The sequence below is a fragment of the Sphaeramia orbicularis genome, chromosome 9, assembly GCF_902148855.1.
Source record: "Sphaeramia orbicularis chromosome 9, fSphaOr1.1, whole genome shotgun sequence".
In the NCBI taxonomy this organism is placed as follows: domain Eukaryota; kingdom Metazoa; phylum Chordata; class Actinopteri; order Kurtiformes; family Apogonidae; genus Sphaeramia; species Sphaeramia orbicularis.
Genome location: NC_043965.1, coordinates 28,198,274 through 28,216,271, shown reverse-complemented (window position 1 = coordinate 28,216,271; position 17,998 = coordinate 28,198,274).

The window sequence follows — 17,998 nt, the reverse complement described above, 5'->3', positions numbered from 1 at the left end:
AGTTAAAGGATTGTCTCTGTAGCTTAGATACAAGGGTACTGGATTGTCAAACATACCCTGATACTTGTTCCCATTATAAATTAGGTCTTCAGTTTGGAGCGCACGTAAAAAGAGGAAGTAACCTTGGATTGTTCTCTACTGTTTCCTTTTTGCGATTCATGTCTGTTTTGTACGTGTCGTTACATCTTTCTGTGAAGGATCTATTCCGCTGGACCACAGCAGTCATTCAGTATCAATGCTATGAACTACACACACCAGCACATCAGATATTTGTGAGATAAGTGGAGTCTACGCCGAGCATCTTTCCACAAACATTTGCAAAATACAATTAAAATCACAGCAGAACTGACATTTGGTAATACATGACATTTTCTATCATCGCGCTTTGCCAACCCTTTCCCTCCAGTTATTCAATAATTCAAGTTAGGAAAGAAAAGTTTCACACATGCGAGTCGGTAAACACTGTGATACTGTTGTTTACCCTCTATAAATGGAAGCTTGATGTAAAGTGTCACCTGCTATTTCTCTCTTTCATCTCCTCCTTTTCCACCCACAGAGTGAGTGCAAGTGCCTTAGTTTAAGATGTATCATCATCATGTTAGTGCCTAGACCTGAGAAAAACAGCTTTATGAGAGTTCAGAGGCACACAAACATTTACACACACTTTGAGCCCAAAGTCTGAAGTACTATCGAGAACAAATGACTTACACAATCCAAACCAAAGTAAGCTATTTGTTTTTGGAGCAATGGGGCCACCTGTTCATTCTCTCCAGATACGCTGCAAAAATCTAAATTTTACCAAGTGTATTTTTCTCATTTTTAGTCAAAATATCTCATCACACTTAAAATAAGACATAATCACCTAAAGAGTCATTTTTCACTGAGATATAAGAACATATTTTTGGACAATAGATCTTGAAAATCTTATTTCAAGAAATCTTACCAAGATAATTTTCACTTGTTCCATTGGCAGATTTGTTTTTTCCTCGAATTAAGCAAAATAAACTTGAATTAAGCAAGAAAGTACAGGAAATATGTGCACAGCTTTGAAAGACACACAAACAACTGAAATGAATGGTTTCTATAGATTAAAGTTAGTATTTAGTGTGACCCCTGTCCCCATGACAAGAAGCTGCACAAACAGTTAAAAACATTAGAAAAACAAGTGATGCCAGGCATAACAAACCCCACCCCTCGCATGTGTTGTAGCTTATTTTGGCATCGATCCAGCTGATGTCATCATGTCTATGTGTGTGCTGATGTCAGCTTTTCACTTGCTTCGGTATATGTGGCAAATTTGAAGTGATTTGAAACAAAATTGATGTTTTTTATAGACATTTGAAATTTTGCCTATTATAAGTAAGTGGGAGAAAAATAGATATTTAAAAAATTCATAAAAGTTTTGAACTTCGACCTACTTTTCCCACAATGTAACCACATCTATTCTGGGTCACTGGCAATGTATAAACCAAATCTGGTCTGAATTCAACCAATAGTTTTGCTGCTACAGACATTTGAAATTTTGCCCATTATAAGTAATATTACAAAACCACAAGGCACAAGACTGACACAGAGCGACTTAGTATGAGTATTTATTACTCAAAGGAAAGGGACAAAAGAAACTGCACAAAAACATTTAACACAAAAATCTTCTTGGTCAAGGAATCAAAAAAAAACAAAAAAACAAAAAAAAAATCAGAAAGGTTCTTCACAAGTGTGGAATCAAAAAATTAACAAAAAGATCTTCTCAAACGAGGTTTTAAAAATATTAACAAAAAAAGTCTTCACAAACGTGGTATTTAAAAATAGTGATGTTACGAGATGTGCCGAAGCCTCAAAGCGTGTGTCGAGTAATGGAGGGGGCGTTTCCACGAGGCTTGCTTCATTTAGGGGAGGAGCCGCAAATGATGACGTCCGAAGCCTCGCTGCCCGGCTGTACCTCGTGACTGCTTCAGAAAGTGGTTCAGAGGTGGTTCTATGTGATTCAGGTTTGACAGCAGTGTAAACCCTTCAGGCTCCGTTCAACATGTGGGTTTTGGATTGAGAGTTAGGGTCAGAGCAGAGTTTGAATAGTTTGGATACTACAGTTTGGATAGCGTTTCTATAGTTTGGAGATAGTTTGAAGAGTTTAAGAAAGATCATTTGAAGATTTAGGAGAGTGAGAAGAGAAGGATGAGTAAGAGGATGGAGCCAGCTAAGAAGAAGAAGAGGATTTCCCCTGTGTGGGAACATTTGGATTTGATAACTCCTAATGAGGTCAACTAAATCTAACATTATTTCAGACACATAAGGTTTGGTTATCTGGAGTACTGGGAGAGACAAAAAATTACTGTACCCCAATTTATATAATCTTGTTCTTGTGTATTTGTGCATCTTCTGTACCATGTGAAAGGGTGTTTTCAAAGGAAAGAAAGAAGGAAATCACTTCAAACCAAAAACTGTTGAGAAACTGATATTTCTGAATAAAAATAAATCAAATCTCCTCTGTCCTGTACATCATTGTCCAAGTTTACACAAGCATGTTCAGTGCCCTCTTCCTAGTTCCACAAGTGTTTTCACTGTCTTCTGCCTGCTTAAGTCCGTGCCATTTTCCTAAAGTGGAAAAAAAAAAAAAAAAAAAAAAACATTACACAACCTCCCACATTTACTACCATTTGGGGGAAATTTACACACACAGAATACATTCAATAATATTTTATTATACACATATGTGATAATTTATGTAGAGAAATTATTTGGTCATACATTGTTATTCATAGTCATTCCACAGAACCATAACGGACCCAAAAATTCAATGCATCACACATTCTGTGGTTCAGATCCAGCTGTCTGTGATTCTACACATGGCCAGTAGGTGGTTTCATGAACCCTTTCTCGAACCAATTGGCTTAAGTGGTTCGATGCCTCATGAGGCTTCATCTCACCATCACTATTTAAAAATCTAACACAAAAATCTTCTCATTCGAGGAATCAAAGTACAACAAAAATTCATCACAAAATGTGGAGTCAAAAAAACGTACCAAATGTTTTGAGCAGCACAGGAGAAGGTCGAGGGAGTTCTGTTCTTGACAAGCATGAACGACGCACTGACAACAGCCATGGGGAGAAGAGGGTATGTAAAGGGTGGAGAGGTAATGAGGCCCAGGTGGAAACTATCAGGGAGTCAGGGACAAGACAGACACAGTACGCACAGACCAACAAAGCCCCTCACCAAAATAAAACAGGAAATGAATGAAACCAACTGACATAAATACTAGCACTGCCAAGGGTGGTGCGTCATAAGTAAATGAGAAAAAAAAAAGATTTTAAAAATTCATAAAAAATTTAAGTTTGACCCACTGTTCCCAAAATGTAATCAGATCTGTTCTGGGTCACTGGAAATCTACAAACCTAATCTGGTATGAATTCAACCAATAGTTTTGCTGCTAGAGTGTTAACAAAGAAACAAAGAAACTGAAACAAAAACAATACCCTTGCCTCCCCTTGGGTAATAATGCAATAAATATCATACTGACCGAACAAAAGTGACATGTTAATGCAAAGGGAGGTCACACTAAATACTACAACTTTGGTTTCTAGAAGGTGTTTTTTCCCTGAAACTTGTCTGTAATGCTGTAAACACTTCCCATATATGTAGACTGTATCTTAATACAGATACTGTGAAATGCATCTGTGTGATCCAGATAATTTTACTAAAACAACTAACCTAATGTTGGCCTAGACTTATGCACCGTACTGTATGTGGACACTACGAGTAAAAATGGTAAACAAGCCATAATTGACAATAGCAAATATATTATTTTTAGGCAAGATTATATTGTGTTTTCTTTATATTTAAAGGCAAAAACAAAGGAAAATAATATTTAAAATTGCCATTACTGTAAATGTATGTAAAAACATGGAGCTATGTAGTAAATATGAAAATACATCCACTAAAGAAACAAAACTGCTGTCACTTCCACTTTAAACTGGTTCGTTAATTATTCATTTGAGCTAAATTAAATCAAATTTGATCAAATAATACAGCATACAACAACAGGTCACGTAGACGTGGTTTAATGTGATTTGACGACACTGTTGACAGTTGGTTTTTAATGGATACAGACAACATATGTCTTAAGTTTGGGTTCACAATATGTTCATGTTTATCAAATTTTGACTAATCTGAGTGAAAGGCTGCCTGCGTATCCACTTCTGTCATCTTGAACTGAGGGTGTCACCATGCATTCATTCATTCAGTCACTTTCTGCTTAATCCTTGAGAGGGTCCTGGTGCCAATGCCAGCTACCAATGGATGAAGGTGGGGTGCACTGGAAAAAATCAAAATCTTACCAAGTGTATTTTTGTCATTTCTAGTCAAAATATCTCATCACACTTTAAGATGTTTTACTTGAATTAAGCAAAAAAAAAAAAAAAAAAAAAAAAAAAATCTTGAATTAAGCAAAAAAAAAAAAAAAATCTGCCAATGGAACAAGTGAAAATTATCTTGGTAAGATTTCTTAAAATAAGATTTTCAAGATCTATTGTCTAAAAATAAGTTCTTATATCTTACTGAAACGTTACTCTTCAGGTGATTGTCTTATTTTAAGTGTGATGACATATTTTGACTACAAATGACAAAAATACACTTGATAAGATTTCGATTTTTTCCAGTGGTCAGCCTGGACATGTCACCAGTCCATCACAGGGTTGCAGAGTAACAAACTCCAAATGCTTTGTAACATTACTTAAGTAGTAATTTTGGTTATCTATACCTCACTGCAGTAATTATTTTTCAGCCGACTTTTTACTTCTACTCCTTACATTTTCACACAATTACCTGTACTTTCTACCCCTTACATTTTACAAATAGCCTCATTACTCCTATTTCATTTCAGCTTGTTTTCATCCAAATAAAAACAACTATCCAGATGAATTGCACCATCTGCATAGAGTGAATGTGATTGTGGTTGGATGACAAGTATAAACATAAACCATTCCGACACCCTGTTGGTTTGTACGAGAGCCATCACACCTGACTTTTTACACCATTCCAATACTTATATGGAACTAGTCATCATACCTTCTGCTCCATTAAACACGTTAATGCTCAGTCGCACACATATATGGTTCTTTAATACATTTGCATTGAACTAAAATACGTTCATTTTCAATGGGGCATACATGTGACTGAATCAGGTAGACTAGTGCATCCCAAATGTCTCAACATTAACATTTTAATGTAATATTATACTCATTATGGCCTTTAGAAAAATGTTTTTTGGGCAGGTGGGGTAGTGCACTATAGGTCCCTGTGACGCCACCTAAGCTTTTGTCCTAATGGCATTTTTTTCCCCCTTACATTTACTTTTATACTTCAGATAGTTTCAAAACCAGCATTTTTACACTTCTACATGAGTAAAATATTGATCATTATATTTGTAGTAAATATTTAAAGTGCATTTAAATATTATAGTTTATATTAAAAACAGTTGATTATGCAAATCTGATTGTGTGTGAGGTGACCAAAAAAGTGTATGTGAATGGTTTGTATGGATGTTTTGTGTTATTGTAAAAATATACAGAAAAAAAAGTGTTTTAACAAAGCAAAGGAAGCAGAATTAATTTAATTTAGTTTGTAAACAGGAGTGGGAGTCCATAAGTTATACTTCTTCCCACTCCTTTTTGAGCACAGAAACATTTAGTTTGACCATGTTGTGTGGTTCTTTGTTATCTGATGATTCTATGTGCTCGAAATAAAACTACACGAACTAACTAACTAAAAAGCTTGAGTTGATACTTCAGTTTCTACAGAAGTCTTTTTAAACCCTAGTATCTATACTTCTACCTGAGTAATGAATGGGAATACTTTTGACACCTCTGCAGGGTTGACATACTGATGACCAACCACACACTCTCATATTCACACCATGAGCAATTTAAACGGACTATTTAACCCAGTGCTTCCTAACCTTTTTTGGCTCGTGACCCCATTTTAACATCACAAATTTCTGGTGACCTGGTGATTTTTTTTTTTGCTAAAATTAATTTGTTTTTGATCATGTAATCGTTTGCTCTTCTATGTTGCAAATAAATGTTAATTTTAGATGACATTTAGTCTATATAATGTATATTATTATGGATGGAGGCAGAAAAAACAGGTGTAGATTACTGCAAAAAGTGAGAATTTTATTTTCCTTGGTCAGGATATGTACAGTCAGTCCAGCTTGTATTTACAAGGCTGACAATTAATACTGAACAAACAAGAACTCAAACTATGAATTATGAAAGAGCTGCAGCATCTGAAACTGACCACAATGAACATTTGAAAGATAAACAGTACCACAGTGCTTCAGTTTCAGCTTCAGAGTTTGTTATGTCTTTTATGTATTGTAATTGTCTCTGTCAACTCACCATGTATTTTTTATTGGTAAGTTTTTTTTTTTTTTTTTTTTTTTTTTTTCAGTTTTATCAATTACTAGAAATTTCAGGTGACCCCATTTGAATTCCAGGTGACCCCACATGGGGTCCCGACCCCAAGGTTGAAAAAACACTGGTTTAATCTATAAAGGCGCATGTCTTTGGATGGTGGGAGGAAGTCTGTGAGATTTACTGTGATAAACTGACCAAAAACTGAGTTAAATCAACTGTGCACATATTTGGACACTATGTATGAAAGTGTTAAATGTACACTTCCAGGGTCAGTGCTCTCAGATGCAGTTTAGTTGGCCATAAAAGCACCTTTGAGAGTTTTTCACCAGCTGTTTTTCTACAACTCCTACAAAACAAACCTCCTAAACATTCCTTACATCATGTGCATTACAAATTTACAGCCATTCCAAACAACCACTGTGTGCTACACTGAAGCTAATGAGGCATCATGAACTATAAATGTGTATTAAATCAAACCAAATAAGGTAAGATCTCAGTTTTAATCTGGCAGCAGAACACTAACATTACAATCCTGTATAAATTTTGCAGTAAACAGAGTACCATAAAAACTTTTTTTTTTTTTTTTTCATTTTTGCCTGTGGAGCCCCTTTATGACACTTTAAAAATCCAACAAACACACACAACTACAAGCAAATAATCCACACACATGCACTTGCACAACAAGCAATAAACACGCAAATACTTATTCATGCGATTCCCAATTCCTTTTGTGTGCAGCCTGTGGGTGTCAGTAAATATTTTCTATGGGTCCAGTGAAACAGGTCTTAAGTAGCTTCAGTAAATGGTTTTATAAGCAGTTCACCGAAGCATGGACTCTCCTTACCTGAAACGCCTTACTATTATCCCTCACGTATTACCACTGATACAATTTATTTCAGGCAGTAGTGGTACAGACCAGTGATCCCCTTGATTGATCCTGTTATTCAGACTAAAAAGCTGCTCTCCCTCTCATCGTAAAGTAAGTCACTCTCCTTCAGACTTGGGGAATTTGTACCATTGGTAATTCCAAATCAAGGCCAAGTTTCTTTGCGACTAAAGTTTTTATTTTCTAATATTATTGGTCCGGGGTGAGCAGATTTTTAAGAGTTTTGTCTAGACTGAGGTTAGTGAATAGGCCAAGCAAAGGACAACTGCTATCTCATATTACTGAAACACATACTTTACTGTCTCTGCTGACAATAAATCACTTCATTCACTGTCAACAGGAGACATCAGGAATATCTAACACTGTGTTTCTGTTTTACATCTTAAGGCGAAAGCACATGAGGACTTTTACAAACTACCAAATGGGAGCATCAAATATACATGATATGACTGAAGTAAATGTGCGTCGCTCTGTCACTTCATAGCATTTGCGGCTCGTAATTGAAAGCATTCTGCATGAACGTAGCTGCTGATTTGATCACCCTGCCAACAAGAGGGGAGATGATTGAAATGCTAATCATATCAAAGCAAACAAGTTGTAATTAAATTAATTCACTCATTTATGTGTTGGACAAGAGGGCTTTTCTTTATTTATTTTATTTTATTATTTTTTTTGTCTAACCTTTTTGGTCAAATAAGTCCCTTTTCCACCAACATTTCCAGGAACTTTTATTTCCAGGAATTTATTTACCTGAGTAATCTGTGTGGTTTGTGTTTTATTCAAATAAGTCTTGGTCATTTCAAGTCACAGATTCGATACAAATACACACAAAAAGAGCCTGGACCTTGTCGTCCGTGTTCCACCAATCAGTGTTTTTCAACACATAGCCCCGCCCCCACCAATTCCAGACTCTGAAAAGTCCTAACCCCCCCAAAGGAACATTTTTGAGTGAATTTTTTTTCACTCGATAATTTCAGTGGAAATGTGCCAGGGTTTTTCAAAATCCTGGTTAATGATCAAAGCTCCTGCAGTGGAAGTGTTGCTTTATTCTCATGCCATTGATTTCCAGTCACTCCTTAAATGACTCAAAATACATTTTATAACATTAAAAAAAAAAAAAAAAGCCACGTAACTGTTGCATTTTGGGTTGTGGCAATGCTGTAGAGGTTTAGTTAAGTTTAGGCACAAATCATAAATCAGTAGGGAAAGAGTTTGAATAAAAAAATACTGTGAAAAAAGAAAACAAACAACATTTACCTCTGTTTTTAAAAGAGATTTGCTCTCTGATCACGACCTGTATTGTCATCTTTGCGGTGAGGTCGGATTGTTTCCGTTCTGACTCCAATGATGAAGAGGAGGAAGAATAAGGGGTTGTGGTGGTGGGACTGGCGGTGATCTTCAATAATCAGAATGGTGGTCGAGCAGGCAGTTACATCATAAATCCTGCTGTCGAATGCGGGCGGACGGCATATTGATCTACGCACAAGAAATGTAGTCCCTCTGAGCCATTTGCCTTCGCTGTCAGGTAGCATCACTGAGTGGAAAATGGGCTGCAGAGTTCCTCAGGAAGATCGAATCCTTAAGATGGCCTGAGTTGTGTTTTTAAGAACCATATTTCACTATAATAATGTATGGTTTTGTCCTATTATCTGACTTTTTGTTTGCGTGTGTTAAAATAACTTGCAGGACACAGTCGTCAGTACAGTGACATCTGCATTAGTTTCAAGTCTGAAGTGTTAAAGAAAATAAACACAGTCCTGAATTGAAACTTTAATTATTTTCTGTCGAAGCTGACATGAACGAAAACTGAATGACATAAGGGATACTGTTAAACTATAATCAAAACAGAATCCGGCAAAGCTCTCAGTAATTAAAAGCTTTATTCATTCTGTTAAAATAACACCCCACTAATTACGCTTTATCTGAAAAAGAAGTGTGTAAAAGCAGCCGTGCTGAGCTTGACTAGGAATGTTTCATTGTTTGTTTGAAGCACTGAAGTTGATGCTGATTGCTGACTTTACATCAAATCTGAATATTTATTTATTTAGGAATATACTGAATTAAAGAGTGAGGAGTGAAAGCTATTGTTAGAGATGTGTGTATACAATTACCAAACATCACCTGAGTCAAACACAAATAGCGACTGAGAAAATGTTTTCACTTAAGTGTAGACAGCAGAGCGACTGACACGCTTGACATGTTATTTAAAGGCTTGAGGTGAAGTCCTGATAATTCGTATAATAAGCTGTACGGGGTGAAGTTTATAATAGTGTGGGTTCAGTGGAACCATGTGATATTTATCACTCTATTATGCATTCAGCAAAAACTGATAAAAAGCTGTAGAGTGGAACGTCAGCAGAGCATGGCTGACTACTCAGCAAACCCAGCCAAATATTATGATTTCCAGCCATAGTTTAAATAAGAAATGCAGGTTTCTGGATGTGGGGGCTCAGACCGGGCAGCCACCAGATTGTTGCCTTGGACATATGCGTAGTGGAAACAGATGGGATGGGGTTCTCAGTGGCAGATCATTGTTATTATGGTCACACGCTGAGGGCAGATATGGAAAAAGTTCCCTGTCAGGAAATGCATCATGGTTCATTCACCCTGGAAAAGTTAGAAAAACATCAATGGATGATATTATAAAAAAGTATAGTTTTAAGAGAAAATGCACTTTTGGATGTGACAGCAGAATTTGAACAGATATTGTTTATACTGTTATGATAGCAGTTGCGCAGTTTGTCTGATTTTCAACAACAAAATGTTGAAAGTCATTTTGTACTGAACATCCCAATCATGACTCGGTCACAATCTCATTTTCAGTGCATTTGTAAAATGGTAGCACTCGATGTATTCGCAACAGAATAAGTACAATAATAAGTGCAATGACAAAGAGAAGGAAAGCACAAGCTGATGCCAGTGGTATCAACGGTCTGGGATTCACAGAAGAGAAAAGAGAGGAGCAGAGGAGCCTACAGGGGGAACATAACTCCACTCTGTGTCCCAACGCTGAGCAAGGAAGGGAAAAGAAGATACAATGCAATATTCTCTTTGGAATTAATTCACTGTCTCTTCTCCAAGAGCATCTAATTTACTGTTGCTTGCCTTCCTTACTGTCTCAATCTGCCGCTCTCTCTCTCTGTCTCTCCCACTTTCTTCATCCATCTCCTTTACTATCTCCCTGTTTCTATCGTGTTCTGTGCCCCCGCCGCCGTTCTAACCACCGCCGCCACCTCTTTTCCTTTACTGTCTGTCGTTCTCCCTCACTCTGCCTTAGGCCTTTGTTAGACTGCCTTTGTGGCGAGTGCAGAAAGAAAGCCAGAGCCCTTGAACACGATTCAGGCAGTGTGATTGGGAAGGAGAACACGAGAACCTGGAGACATGGGAGATGAGAGAGGGGAGCGAGTGGATATGAAAAACCTTTTCTCCCCCCTGTGAGAAACAGAGGGATGTGGAGAGAAGAGAAAGCATACTGATACAAAGACATGGAGGCGACTTGAGAAAATGTGGTTTTCCCCTCATCCACTGTTTTAAGAAGGTTAACCTCATTACCATGTGCTTGCATGTTATGTAAAGAACAAGGTTCTGTTGTTCGTAGTATTTATTATTAATTATTATCACAAATCTTTGAAAATGATGTGGCCCAGAGCATTGGAAATAGACCCCAAACATATTATTGCAAAAATGTGTAGCCTGGTCTCAAATCATGTGCTATTACTCAGATTAACATTCTGATGCATGGATTTCCTTAAAGTTGTGAGAAACTGGTCGAATTTGTTCATCTGAAATGAATTGGGCCATTTTCAAATGGCTACCATTCCCACATATTTGATCCTAAAATTATTCCATAGTACAATAAATGTGCAGCCTGGCCCCAAGTTTCTATATGTGATGCCTGGTAACGTTATCACACACAGTTTTTGTACAACACCACGATACACCAAACCACATACACACACAGGGAACAGAATGGTGACAGCCGATTGGCTGAAATCTTCTCACTCTAAGAGTGGAGAGGGTTGGATTTTATGTTAGAAAATGTGGAAACAACTATTCATAACTCTCACATTTCTGGGATTCAAGCAACAAGTTATACACAAAAATGTTGGAAAAACTCTTTTCTTTCAAAGACTATTCATGTTAATCTTAAAACATCTGGTTTTCGATCTACAGGCCTCTAAGCGCAAAGAGTGACCATTTTTCTCATTTACTCCAATGTTCAATTTCTGACTAACATGTTGGACTAACTCCATTTTCCACAATCACTTATGCAGTTCTGACTTTTTTTCCCATATTTTTTACATTGATACATTCAGAAGACTGACCACTAGTCTCACCTGTAAGAATTTTTGAGATAGATTGTACAGTTATGGATTGACATCAGTTTGTTTGACAGGTGGTTTCGTAGTGAATTTAACACGGACACCCATGGCTCCTCTATAGAGGGTATGCACATACGTCACTTCCCCCCCTGGGCCACGCCCCTCTAAGTCAGACTGAGTGGCAAAAACCAACCTGCTCAACATGATGGAGTATAGCAGTAAAAACAGCAGGACCAGGAAAATGTGAAATATGAAATTAAATTAAGGACAGTTGGACTGGACATGGATCCGTACGAGCTACCAAAAAACAAGTGGTCCACGAACATTGACATATGACCCGAAATCGCGTATCCTGACATCCAGGGTGTAGGGGATCATCACTATTTTTACCTGAAACCAATATACATGGTTTCATAATTACTGACAACCAGGGGCTAAAACTAGGGCCCAGAACCAGCTGATCCAGAGTGCATTTACAGTAGACCGTGCACGGACCCCAGTGAATATATGCATGATCTACTGGTACTGAGGAGATTTACGTCTAGTTCAGATCAAGTACTTTATACAACACAGGTACTACTGCTGTGGACCAGCAGGGTACGACTGTATTCTTGTAACATTATGGCTTTATTGTCGGAATATGACAACTTTAATCTCATAAACAAATGACATTTTTGTTAAATTTTGAGTTTTTTTATAACTATGACTTTATTCTCATAACATTGTGATTCTTTTTGTATTCGACCTTATTATCATAAAATTACAGGTTTTATATATCGATATTTTATGACTTTATACTCGTAGTGACAAGCGTTTTTATTTTCTTATGTGGCCCTAATACTCTGTCGTTGCTTTTATTCTCCAGTTCCCCCATATTGAAAAACTGGGTTAGCCTTAGTTTACGTTAGTTTACTAATCATGTAGGAGCACAAGGTTCAGAATCACAAAATGAAGACAAAAACCAGGAAAGATCTGATCATGAAACCAAGAGCTTTACTAAGAAGTAGCGTTAGCCAAAACAATACGTCATTTAAGGTATGACTTTACCCAAAAATACAGCATAAATTATTGTTACCTGACACGAAACGGGATCCACAAACCTAGGTTTGGTTTCCTGGATTTGTGGATCCATCTACTTCTCTGTTCTTTGTCTTTCGGTGTCTGTGAAACGATAGCTCCGACTATTTTTCAAACCTGTTCATACAATTAATCGCACAACAGCTCTTCCCCAATTTTTATTAAATATTGTTCTTAAGTTTTTACCGTATTGAAGCCAATGCTGTCACTCATCTCCCTCTTTCTGCCACTCAGTGGGCGGAACCGTGGTGACTTCCGCTAGCGGTGACATCACGTGCATACCCTCTATAAGGAGAAATGTTTATAAACAGGTTTTCATCGACTGTGTGTTTTGTCTGTTCCAGAAAATTCACTTGACACACGGTAGAGGAGTGGACAAGAGATAGGCTGACTGTCAACTATTACTATTTATACATATGGATTCAGTGAACTCCTATCTTTTCAGTGTCATTTGCTCCAGACAGACCCCACAGTTGTTTTCTTTCTTGGTTGGATCTTGTCCACAGGTGGTTAGTGGTTATCAGGTGCACCTGCCATGTTCCTCCTCACCTGGCTGTAATTGGTAGGGTTTTTCAAAATAAAACAAAGGCTGACGGCAGAAGACAGTCCATTGTCCACATGGACGTATGCTTAATACTAACCCTAACCCTGCTTTACAGAAGTTAGTTAGCATGACCCCTGTGATCAGCAATGACAAGGTGAGCTAACGTTTCTTTGACTAGTTAGAATTCTTTAGCAATTGCAGATTTATCTACCGGTGTCCTCAGCGCTGCACCCCCTGTTTGAACATGTAAAATAGTGAAAAAAATGCAAGCGTTCCTGCTGGGATTAGAACATCGTAGACCGTAGCTTTACTTAGTATCTGTCCACATGTACTTCAGTGCACAAATTTATGCATCCCAAGGCTCTCCTATCTCTTGTATTTGGGAGAGGAAAAACAATATATAATGCATTTTCGATACAAAGCCTTGAATTGTTTTTCTTTGTTTAACCAACCGAATCCCCTCCCTCCCACCCTTCCGACGTACATACAAACTACCACTAAACATGAAACAAAATCACGGTACGGGTGAATTAAAGAAAGGACACTTTCATGTGTTCTTTCTAGCTTACAGGGTATATGATGCTATGGAAACACACGCACCGTTTATGACGAGAGTCTGTATGTAACTCAAAATAATACTGGAGTCGTGTAGCATTACAATTCTGAGACAGTAATATTGTAAAGTAAGGAATTACTTTTAAATAACAGTAACAAGTAATCTGTAATGTATGAGAGTTTGGAAGAAACACTGGAAATAAACACGTGGTGCCCATTTTAGTGGCTGAAATAAAAACAGCAGTAAATGAGTCAAATATGAGAAGGTCACTGTGTTTTCCAGCCCGTTGCTCATCCTAAATGGGTCCCCATGGCCCAAATGAGGATGGATGGTAGCTGAAGAGGCTCCACTGGTCTGAGCTCAGCCTCTCAACACGTCAAAGGAAGACAAGGGCAATGGAGACAAGAGGAGCGGAAGGCGCTGGAAGATGGACTGGCTGTGGCGAGGTTGGGGTTGTACGAGTGTGAAGGTTTTCTAGAATTGAGCTGTAGGAAATGCAGAAGTGTGTGTAGGCTGACAGCAGATACGGGGAGGGGGTCGGCAGGCCTTTACTTGGTGTACGGATTTATCAGTGGCCGATCCTCTCAGAACATCTCTCTATTGTTTGTTTTTGTTTTTGTTTTTTGTTTTTTTTCTTCCCCTTTGGCACAGATGAAACAGAAGCCTAATGAGGAGCTTTGTGTTTGCATTCGTGACTGTCAGCGCACAATAGCTTGTCTAATTGGACATCAGATATTCTTTTAGGACTTGATGAAATCATGCTCAGAACTAGATCATTGCAGTAAAATAATACAGGTGAGGTGATGTCTTAATATAGGTTTAGCATAAGAAATCTGGTGGGGCAGCCATGGCTCAGATGGTAGAGGGGTTGTCCAATAACTGAAGGGTTGGTGGTTCAAATCCTGCTCTGTCCTAGTCAGTCCGTTGTGTCCTTGGGCAAAACACTTCACCCTCCTTGCCTCCAGTGTCACTCACACTGGTGTATGAATGCGTATGACTGTTTGGTGGTGGTCGGAGGGGCCGTAGGCGCAAATTGGCAGCCACACTTCTGTCAGTCTGCCCCAGGGCAGCTGTGGATACAGATGTAGTTTACCACCACCAGAGGGAGAATGTGAGAGCGAATGAATAATGGGTCAATAATGCAAAGCGCTTTGAGTGACCAAAAAAGCGCTATATAAATCTAATCCATTATTATGAATCCATTAAATCTTCCACTTGTCATGAGTTTTAATGCTGTTTCTTTTGCAAAAGTTTTAAGCAATATTTTTTTTCCCACAGTCTACTGCTATTAACACCTGAATTCTTGACACAGAGGTGTTGTAATCACAGGAACAAAAGGATGGTGTCTCAGTGAAGTGACTGCAGATTTCACTGTGGTGACCGCGGATGATTTATTAGTCTTGATCAAGTGCGTACAGTTTTAAGTCTCTATCTACATTAAACCACAGGACAGTTGATATCTGTCATGATTCATGACGACAAGCTCAGAAACAGCTCAAGGTCAGACTGATGTCTATGGGATGTGGGATGATGACATCAGTTTGAAGTCTGGGTCTTGTCCTGTCTGTCTGTTCAATCCCACACAGTTTGAACTTATTAAAAACCTGTTCACTGTACAGAAAATACCACCTATTGTTCAGAAATACTGTTTTACTGTTACTTACTGTATGTGGCTGTATCTGTTTGGTCTGAACATCCATGCATCTCCTGTCTACTACCATGACCACTAACAATTGTATTATCACACATTTAAGGTAATTATTGTGCTAGAAATCACACTTTAAAAATCACTTGAGTTGACATGTAATTATAGTCCACATCATGACTTAATCCGTTTATATTTGAAATAGCCAAAGAGCATTTGTCAGAATCATTTAACCTCAGTGTGTCATCAAAATCCAATCAGCAGTGACTAAAATATCACACATTGCATGGGAACAAACAGTGTGGGGCCACCTTTGTGCAAACTAATGGCATTTTGAAAAGGCCACAGCTCAGTTAAATACAGTACCTTCACTGATTGTGCATTTTCATTCCATCAAAGTTGAGGTTGAGTTAAAGGTTTTAGATGTTGTGGTCAGCGTCTTATGAAAGAATGACAGCATCACAGTAGCAACCTGAGAATATGGGATAATTATACTCCACAGAAGACCAACACTTTAGAAGACATTTTACACATAGTAATCTTAGTTTGGCAGCATTTTGTGAAAAAATAATTTTAGCTAATATCCTATTGACATAACATAAAAGGCTGTTTTAATCTTTGGGGATGAAAATACTGTTGCAGACAGAAATGTAAAACCCAACAACACAGAGGCATTTCAAAGAAAAGGTACTTGAAACCGCTTAATTCATCAGTAAGCAAACCCAACTACCTCAGGCTTGAAAGAAAACCATGGGGAGTGAAAAAGGGGTGAGGGAAAGGCTGAAGAGGCTGATTATACAACTTAAAGTCCCAACCTGGGAGGCTTCTGAAATTGCTCTCAAAAAGGAGGGAGGAGTTGTCTCCACAAGAGTGAAACCGCCTCAGTTTGGAGTCTGGAAACTGGACCTGTCCTGGAGGCTATATCATTGACACTTTTTTTAGAAGCTTCCACACGTCCCTATGGTTTTTCAGTTGGTTTGTCCATGACGATTTAAAACACAGTATCTCAGGAACAGTCTGACAGAATGTGTTCAAATTTGGAGCAGATAGTCTCATGGACTTTTTTGATCACTGTTTCCTTTTAAAATACTCTTCTTAGCTTACCGGCCAATAGGCTGTAAGCTATTGTCGTCATGCGGCCTCCGGCGTCGTCATCTGTCGTCCGTTACAAAACTTTCAATCGTCTTCTTCTCTGAAACTGCAATTCTGATTGACTTCAAACTTGGTATACAGCTTCTTTATGATGATGTCAACAAAAGTTAGTGAAATTATTTGTATCTGGATCTGACTCTGGATTTAGTGCGACTTTGAAAAATTTCCCCATTATAAAAGATAGGAAGTGGATCGATGCAATAACTCAGTAAATATAAATGATATCCAGTGTAAATTTCTACAGTCCAGCCCTGATGGGGAGATGACCAAAACATAATGGCCACATGCTGATCAGGATCTTCTTCTGGATCCGGGAACTTATGGAAAATTTAACATGGGCTCTTATGGGGAAAAATTTCAATCGTCTTCTTCTCCAAAACTACAGTTCTGATTGACTTCAAACTTGGTATACAGCTTCTGTATGATGATGTCAACACAAGGTATTGAAATTATTTCGATCCGGATCTGATTCTGGATTTCGTGCCACTTTGACAAATTTTCCCATTATAAGAGATAGGAAGTGGATTGATCCAATAAATCAGTAAGTATCAATGATATCAAGTTGGAAATTGAATTTTTTACAGATCTGATTGGAATATGACCAAAACATGGACTATTTCTGTAATATAATAAATACACATAACTGGGTGATAATAAATGGCATCTGGATACATTTCCCAAAACTTTTAATTTAGCTGGTAAGCTACAGGGCCATTGGTCCTATTTTTCTATTTCATATAGTGTTTCCAGGTTAGGGATGAGGAATCAAGAACCAGTTATTTTTGACAATTGGTTCCCAGTAGCTTAATTCCTTGGAATCGTTTGCCTGCCTGCTTATTGATTCTGCTTAACGATTCCACCTTTGTTGTGCATGAATGATGACATCACACATATGCTACATTGTTTTGGTTTAGAACGTAGCCAACATGGTGTTGAGGCAGAAATGCTCCATAATATGACTATATTTCATGTGAAAAGATGACACCAGGGCCACTTGTAACACTTGCAAAGCTTCCATTTCTTCAAAGGGGGGAAATACCTCCACTATGATCAAACATTTGTCAACACAGCATGGAACTCATTTGCAAGAATGTCTCATTTTTGATATGCTGCTTAGTGCTACTTATGAATCTAGCGGCAGAGCAAACACCATGGCACCATCCGGGCCCAGTTCTAGGGGGGGCGACAAACCTGCCCCCTCAAATAAAGGTTTCCAGAGGTAGGGAAAAGGAAAATGAGGTGCACAACAGCAGGAGACACAGAGGAATTAGTAAAGCATCTTAAGTTTCACTTTCACTTTGTATGGTTGTATGGTGTGACGACACCCCCCACCCCTGAACCAACCCAGTGTCATTTGTTATTATTTGTGCATACTGTATATGTTATATTTTCTTTGCAGAGATGG